Source organism: Salarias fasciatus (genome assembly GCF_902148845.1).
Source record: "Salarias fasciatus chromosome 7 unlocalized genomic scaffold, fSalaFa1.1 super_scaffold_4, whole genome shotgun sequence".
Classification (NCBI taxonomy): Eukaryota; Metazoa; Chordata; class Actinopteri; order Blenniiformes; family Blenniidae; genus Salarias; species Salarias fasciatus.
The window spans coordinates 28,198,703-28,206,993 of record NW_021941229.1 but is presented as its reverse complement, the minus strand read 5'-3'; positions in this window follow the sequence as shown (position 1 = coordinate 28,206,993).

Below are 8,291 nucleotides of genomic sequence, written 5' to 3'. Positions count from 1 at the left end.
TTTGTATTCTGTTCTTTGTTTTTCAACTCAGTTTTTATGTTTGTGTGGCATTTAGAGCCATTAGTGGATTGAGAAGGGTTGTTTTATAAGCAGTGTCTAACTCTGACCAGTAGAGGGCGCGTTCGCTACACAGTGGCTGTGTTCGAAACCGCATACTGTCTACTACATCCTTACATACTCATACTATGCATCCTGCATCCTGCTTACTCAGTCCATCAAACAGTATGCGAAGCGTTTACACTACAGCATACTACATAATAACCCACAATGCATTGCACTTCTTCCATGAGCAGAAATCGATCTGCTAAAGCTGATTTCACTTTAGCTCTAAACTCGTCAAATGTATAACTTCATCGAGATTTTTTTTAAAATTAGGCGACAAAGTGGTGGTTTAGAGCCCGAGTGTGTCGTTTACTTGTCAGAATATCAGCCGTTTATGATTTTGTTCGGACGAATTCGGCGAAATTCAAGCCAGCCGCAGTGAGCAACGCACTTCCGGTTATTTTCACCAAAATAAACCACCCCTTTCCCTTTCTCATGCAAAACAACCTCAGTGATAAATCTGTGCTTTTACTTTGAAAACAAGAAGGCAATCTTTCAGCAATATATCTCGCTTAACGTCGCCGTTTGGACCGGTGTCCCGTTAACGGACCACTTATTATGCCAATTATGGTGCTTTACCGACGGAGAGTTTTTTCGGCTCTTCAACAAAGATCGGCTCGCCGTCTTCGGTCCATCATGGTCGCTTTCAGCATGGACTTGTTCTCAGATGTAAGGGTTTTTTTTGTTTTTTTGTTTTTACTATTTTTAATCATTGTCAGTCCAATCACAAATCTCGTAACATAACATACCTACGAGCACAAACAATGGAGGGAAGATTAAATCTCGAACCATACTCAGCTTGCTAAATGTACATCATGAAGAAACGGTCTTTGTGAACTGAATAAAGTTTATTCAAATGTCCGTCGCGTTGCATCTTGGGCAATTTCAGTATGAGTAGTGAACACACGATGTATACTCAACATTTCTGGCGAATGCAGTATGCATCCGGGGACTTCTCGCATACTCAAAATCGCATACTGCCAGTGTAAACACACTGCATACTCAATAAGTTAGTATGAGTAGTACGTAAGTATGCGGTTTCGAACACAGCCATCGTGTTCAGGGTTCGGGATAGTCTCGCGTGATTACACTCCGAGAACGGGAACACACACGGAAGTCAGTGAATATATCAACCAATGACGTATACGCTGTGTTCGAAACCGCATACTTACGTACTACTCATACTAACTTATTGAGTATGCAGTGTGTTTACACTGGCAGTATGCGATTTTGAGTATGCGAGAAGTTCCCGGATGCATACTGCATTCGCCAGAAATGTTGAGTATACATCGTGTGTTCACTACTCATACTGAAATTGCCCAAGATGCAACGCGACGGACATTTGAATAAACTTTATTCAGTCACAATGACCGTTTCTTCATGATGTACATTTAGCAAGCTGAGTATGGTTCTAGATTTAATCTTCCCTCCATTGTTTGTGCTCGTAGGTATGTTATGTTACGAGATTTCTGATTGGATTGACAATGATTAAAAATAGTAAAAACAAAAAAACAAAAAAAACCCTTACATCTGAGAACAAGTCCATGCTGAAAGCGACCATGATGGACCGAAGACGGCGAGCCGATCTTTGTTGAAGAGTCAAAAAAACTCTCCGTCGGTAAAGCATCATAATTGGCATAATAAGTGGTCCGTTAACGGGACACCGGTCCAAACGGCGACGTTAAGCGAGATATATTGCTGAAAGGTTGCCTTCTTGTTTTCAAAGTAAAAGCACAGATTTATCACTGAGGTTTTTTTGCATGACAAAGGGAAAGGGGTGCTTTATTTTGGTGAAAATAATCGGAAGTGCGTTGCTCTCTGCGGCTGGCTTGAATTTCGCCGAATTCGTCCGAACAAAATCCTAAACGGCTGGTATTCAGACAAATAAACGACACACTCGGGCTCTAAACCACCACTTTGTCGCCTAATTAAAAAAAAAATCTCGATGAAATTATACATTTGACGAGTTTAGAGCTACAGTGAAATCAGCTTTAGCAGATGGATTTCTGCTCATGGAAGAAGTGCAATGCATTGTGGGTTATTATGTAGTGTGCTGTAGTGTAAACGCTTCGCATACTGTTTGATGGACTGAGTAAGCAGGATGCAGGATGGATAGTATGAGTATGTAAGGATGTAGTAGACAGTATGCGGTTTCGAACACAGCCATAGAATTACTAGACCGCTCACTGCCCCCTGAGAGACGGCAAATCGCAGCTGACTTCCGGTAGTGGCAAAAAGCGGATTCAGAGCGGGATCCAGCATGGTGTGTGACTTTGTGTTTCGTGATTTACCAAGGTGCAGTAAACTTCTGTGTTGGAATCAAGTCACAGTGCTTGAGATACATTGTGAACACCAAGCCAGGAGGAGACCCAGGAGTTTTTTTTTTTTTTTAATTTTATCTCCTCTGAAACAGAAGTCACAAAGACAAGTGTAACCTGCGACTACAGAATGTGCAATTAATGTCACTGTGTGCATTTTTTCATTTACTGTGAATAAACTTTTAATTTTTATTGCAATTACTGTGTTTCATGCTTTCATTTTTTCCATTTCTTGTCTTCCTTTGGCTGTTTCACTCAGTCTGTTGTAATTATTGTAGAAATGAGTGTCGTTGTATTCAATGGACCCCACTGCTTAAATTGACTTGATTTTTTATTACACTACTTTATTTCTTACATTTTACTCTGAGAAACCTCTGTGTATGTTAAGGTATTCAGTTCAGTTCAGTTCTTTATTGAGCATTAAAGCATTATTACATAAATATATTACATAAATACTCTGCATGTTCTGACTGCAACAACTGCTCCTCCAGAAACTTTTTATCGCCATTTTTGTGGGAGGAAAAGAGCAACCACTCCAAGGTCTGTGGGTTTGAGCAGCTGTGAAAGTCCAACTGAATCATTTGAATTGGAGAAAAATTGTTTAAAACATTAACTTTCTTATTTGGCATTGGTTCTGTTTTGGCAGAAACATCATTGATTTCAATCAGCAGTTAAGGGACCGTCTACAATTTACAAGACGCTGCAACAGTGAAGACAAACGCCATGTCCAATAAATCTGATAGGAGACAAATGAAGGCTGTGGTGATTATGGTGACACTGCAGTGAATCCCAGTGGTGGTATTACGTTTTTTTTGTGTTAGTTTTTTTTTTTTTTTTTGGTGTTTATCTTCACTGTTGCAGCGTCTTGTAAATTGTAGACGGTCCCTGAACCCCACAGCAGGACCGGCTGCTTATAGAAATCAATACTGTTAATGATGCTTGATAGACACACACTTTTAATAAAAATGAGCTTGTAGCCTGTCGTCCAGCTCACAGCGACGGGATGCAGGCGCCCTTTGTAAGTTTCTGACGTTTTGTTTAAGAGTTATTGAGACTGAAAGTCCGTATCTGTCAACTACAAACATGCTTTGTTTTTTCTTGTCTGTTAGGGCTAAACGGCGCTGTGGTCGCCATGACAACGTGCCTAGGACAGAGATTTACTGTCTGCTAACAGTCAAAGCCATAACATAACACATATTGTCCCATCAGTGATGACCAGCAGCCTTGAAGTCTGTATTTACACTGGATTCCACAGCGCCCCACAGCTTCTGCCCCTACCGGAAGTCAGCGCCGATTTGCCGCTGCTGTCCGCCGAGCAGCGAGCGGTCTGGTCATTCTGTACGTCATTGGTATCAACTGTGGTGTTAAAAGACATTTTGTTTGCTCTTTGCAGAACCAAAAAAAAAAAAAAAAAAAATCAAACTAAATGTGTAGTGGAGGACAACTTTGCCTTGTGCCACGCTACAGATTTTGGTAGCTGAGGATGGTTGATTCAGCCCACGGCCCAGTCGCATAGATGTGCAGACGGACAGAGCAGAGGAGGACCATGGAGGAAATAAGGGATGATATAAGCAGGATACTACTGAGGCTGGAGGAGAAGGAGCTCATTTCCCTGTGCGAGCATCTAAAGAGTACCGCACCTGTGGGGGGGTTTGCCAGCAAGAGAAGACGCACCTTAATCAGGTTGGTGGAAATAACATTACATGAAATCGAGGAGGGTGAAGAGTCCGAAGAGTCATATCAGCAGTATCTGCAACGTGTACTGTCCTACCCGGCCTCTCTGAAGCCGACAAAATGGGAACCAGAAGCTGAGATCGCAGTTCAGGAGACAAGTGAGCTGGAGAAGTTAAAAATTCAGGACCAGAAGTTACAGCAGCAGATGGAAGAAGAAATTGGGGTGTTGGAGGTCAAGATCAAGCAGAAGACACCAGCAGCAGGGGGAGCTACTGAGCCTAGCATTGAGACCACAAAGGAAGAGGACAAGAATGGCCATGCAGCACCAACCGGACTGCCTGAGGTGACACTGAGCGGGAGTTCCGGATAATCGGGCAGATTGGAGAAGTTGGTCAAAAGGATAAATTGTTCGACACGAGTCTCATGAACCAGATTGAGTCCGCTCAGCGGAAAGGACGTGGAGAAACAGAGATCATGGAAGCAGTCACTCGTGCTGCGAGCCCAGGTCTTCATCTGCGAGAGGTGTTGGAAATAAAGAGACAGCTGACACTGCACACCCTCAAGACCACTCAGGGCTCACTACGAGGTGGATTCTTCCTCCGACCTGCTGCATCGCCTGATGAACATGACACAAGATCCAAAGGAGTCAGCCCCGAATTTCTTATTCAGAACAATAGAACTGAAAGAGACGTTAATGAGAAAATACTGTGATGATGACGCAGGTGAAGAAGGTGAGCAGTTTAGTCCAGAGCTAATCCAGAGAGAGTTCCTCCGCTCCATCGAGACAGGTCTTTACAGTGATGCAGTGAAGTTCCAGCTCAAGCCACATCTCAGGAACCATAATGTCACAGAGGAGGTATTAATTGAGCGGATCAGTGAGGCTGCAAACTTAGAACAGGAAAGACAGCAAAAACTGAGGGAGACGGTCATAAACAAGCCCCCAAAAGTCAGTGAAGTGCAGGCAGAGGTGTGCCCACCTGACGCCTCAGCATCAGCAGCTGACAGTACTGCTCCTGAAGCAGGGGGGAGGAGGAAGAAAAGTCAGGGACCCAAAATAGAGATAGATCCAATAGAAGCGCTGAAGGCTGAGGTTCTAGAAATTAAAAAGTTAATGTCACAGACAGTGGAGGCCACACAAGCTGGACCGATGAGAAAACGTTCACACCCAGCCGTCGTCGGCCCAGAGGTTGCAGGGCGTGTCAGGAAGCTCAGCCTGGTGACTGCTGCAGACATTGCTTTAAGTGTGGACAGGAGGGGCGTCTCTCCAGAGGGTGTCGACGAGCCAGAGAGCAGCAGGGAAACCAGATGGAGCTGCCCAGCCGGGACTCTGGGTAGCCCGTGAATCGTCCAGTCCCAACATGCAGCAACCAGTCCCCCCTCCCACAGCGCCTCACACCTCATCAGTCAACGACCTCCCACCACCACGCAAAGAAAGACTCATCAAGTTGATTGCAAAGAGACACACGGCACATTGCACACTGGATGCAGTTGCAGTAGTGGCATTGTGGGTCTCAGGCGCTCAGGCACGACCTCTCAGTGAACTGTTAGGCTCAGACATTTTATTGGGGGTGGCAGCCAGACTGAGGCTCCCTTCATGGGCTGGGTGGAGGTAGAGTTTAGACTGGGGAAAGAATCTGCCATGACAAAACCACTGCTAGTCCCTATCTCAGTGTCCAGAGACCCTCATGTTGCAGCTGAGCCTATAATTGGCTACAATGTGATCGATACAAATATGCAGCCGAAAATGTTTTATTCTTGGACATAGTTGAGGAATCATCATGATCCAGCATCATCAAGTCTTCGGTTCCTGTCAGGCCAGAGGCCTCGTCCTCATCACAGGCCATGTTCTCCCTGTGGAGACGTCTCTGGAAGAACCGCCTTGAGTGGCGCATGAATCCCTGAATGGACTCGAGGCTGACGTCACCACAGAGTGTCCTTCCATGGCCTGGACCAGTGGGACCTGGGTCTGGAGGTTCACTCATACACCTTCCACCTCCAAGCTGAGAAGAACTTCTCTATGGGGTTGAGGAATGGAGAGTACAGCGGGAGGAGTACAGTAACACCATAAAGTGAGGCTGGTCCTGGAACCACTGACGTACAGGCAGAGCCCGGTGGAAACTCACACTGTCCCAGAGGACAGCATCAGTCATTCTCTGAGGATCATTAGTGTGATCTGGTGGAACAGGCTGTTCATGGAGGTCATCGAGGAAGGCCAGCAGCAAGTCTGTGTTGTAGGCACCAAGACGTACATGGCGGTGCAGGACACCATGGTGGTTTACTGCTGCACACACAGCTCTGCTCCCACCACACTGGCCGCGGACCCCAACAATGACCCCCTGGCCTGTGACATTTCTTCCCCTTGACCAGATCACAGTAAACCCAGCCTCATCTATGAAAATAATGCTAACACTTTACTTGAAGCCCCCCTGTATAACACACTATAAGTACATTATAGCACTGTATAACTATAGTTATAAAGACTCATAAATGATCAACATGCTTTATTACATCATAATCACCATAATCCTATGCTGAACAGTTGGTTATAAAGCATTGTGATCATTTATGAGTGTTTACAACGGGGGGGGGGGGGGGGGGGGGGGGGGGGGGGGGGGGGGGGCCGGGGGGTGCGTGCGTGACTGTGATCGAATCCAGTCGCGGGCCGGATTGGACGGTTCGGCGGGCCAGATTTGGCCCGTGGGCCGCCAGTTGCCAACCCCTGGTATACAGTGTACTGACCTGAATTTGTTGAGTTTTGAACAGCTGTGTTGTAGGTTTAAACCACTGAGATGTTACATGAGAGGTGTGTGCAACAACTGAACACAGTGTGTAGAGTTTAGACCACAAGGTGATGTGCAACTGGTGTCAGAGTGTGAAGAAGGAAAGTCAGAGTCTAGCGGAGTCATAAGGGAGTGTGAAGTAGTGTCAGTTCGAGTCGAGCGAATGGTACGTGAAGTTAAGGTTGTGCAAAATGTCCTAAAGTTTAGATTTTTGTGTGTTAACAATCGTGAAAAACTGTAATCTGGAGAGGACTGAAGGTCAACAGGTCAGCATCCGGCTGAACCGCCAGGAACATGAGTCATCTGGTCTGAGACGGATCAGGTGTTTCTGTTGGTGGCCGAAGCAGGACGGAGCTCACGGGGTCAAGCAGGTCGCAGCCGCAGGTCATCCATCACCTGTCAAGGTCAAACTAACACGACCCTCTGCTGTTTAGTGGGAACGATTATTTCTGTTGCTCTCTCTAAAGTTAACATCCAATGTCTCTGAAGTCCTGGCATCACACACTGTGTGGCCCTGAGGAGGGAAAATCATCATTGTTTTGAGGGTTTATTTTGTATTTTTTAAAAGTCGACATTTTCACAGAACTGGCATAAGGTTCACGATTAATGACGTCTTAATGAGGTATTGGTATTACATTAAAAATATTACATTTTAATGCAATTGAATGAAAATATTTCACCTTTGTGACTTTTTGTATTTTTTTAAATTCAACTCTTTTCACAGCATTTGAGGGGTTAAAACTCTGAAACAGTCAAAAAAATTGTTATTATAGCTCAACTTACTGAAGGTGTCGACGTGCAAAACCTGTAACGATGCATTCAGACATAATTTATTTAGGGCAGTGTTACTTAGCTGACTTTCTTCATACTTTTCAAAGAGATGCTCAAAAGCAGAGCAGGCGAGCCTCGCTCAGGCGAACAGTCGGTTGCGATTGTCATGAATCACTGGGTCTCTGTGATCTCTGGCTGCTTTTCTCTGCTCTCTGAGGATGTGATGGTTTCTTCTGTTTCACTCGTCTTTTCCTGGAAAGTAATTCAACCGAGGAATCTGCAGAATCCGACCGGGCAGAGGACCCTCCACCGTCCCACTGCTCTGTCGGCAGATCCTCATCAGTCAGAGGGAAGTTCAGAGAAGAGTCAGACACTGGAAGAACACTGCACTGCTGCACCAATACCAGCCAAGGATTACAGATCTGGGTGGTTTCACGACACCAAAGCTTCTGTTTTATCATAACTTTTCGATCAACTTCTTAATATCTTTAATATCTTATTCTCTTAGATGTTGGCATTTTGAAAAATCAATTTAATCCTTTTTTTTAGTTACTTTTTACGTTTTTTTTTACATGTAGCACATAAGCTGAACAGCAAGTAAGCAGTCTTCATATACATATATATATATATATATATATATATATAT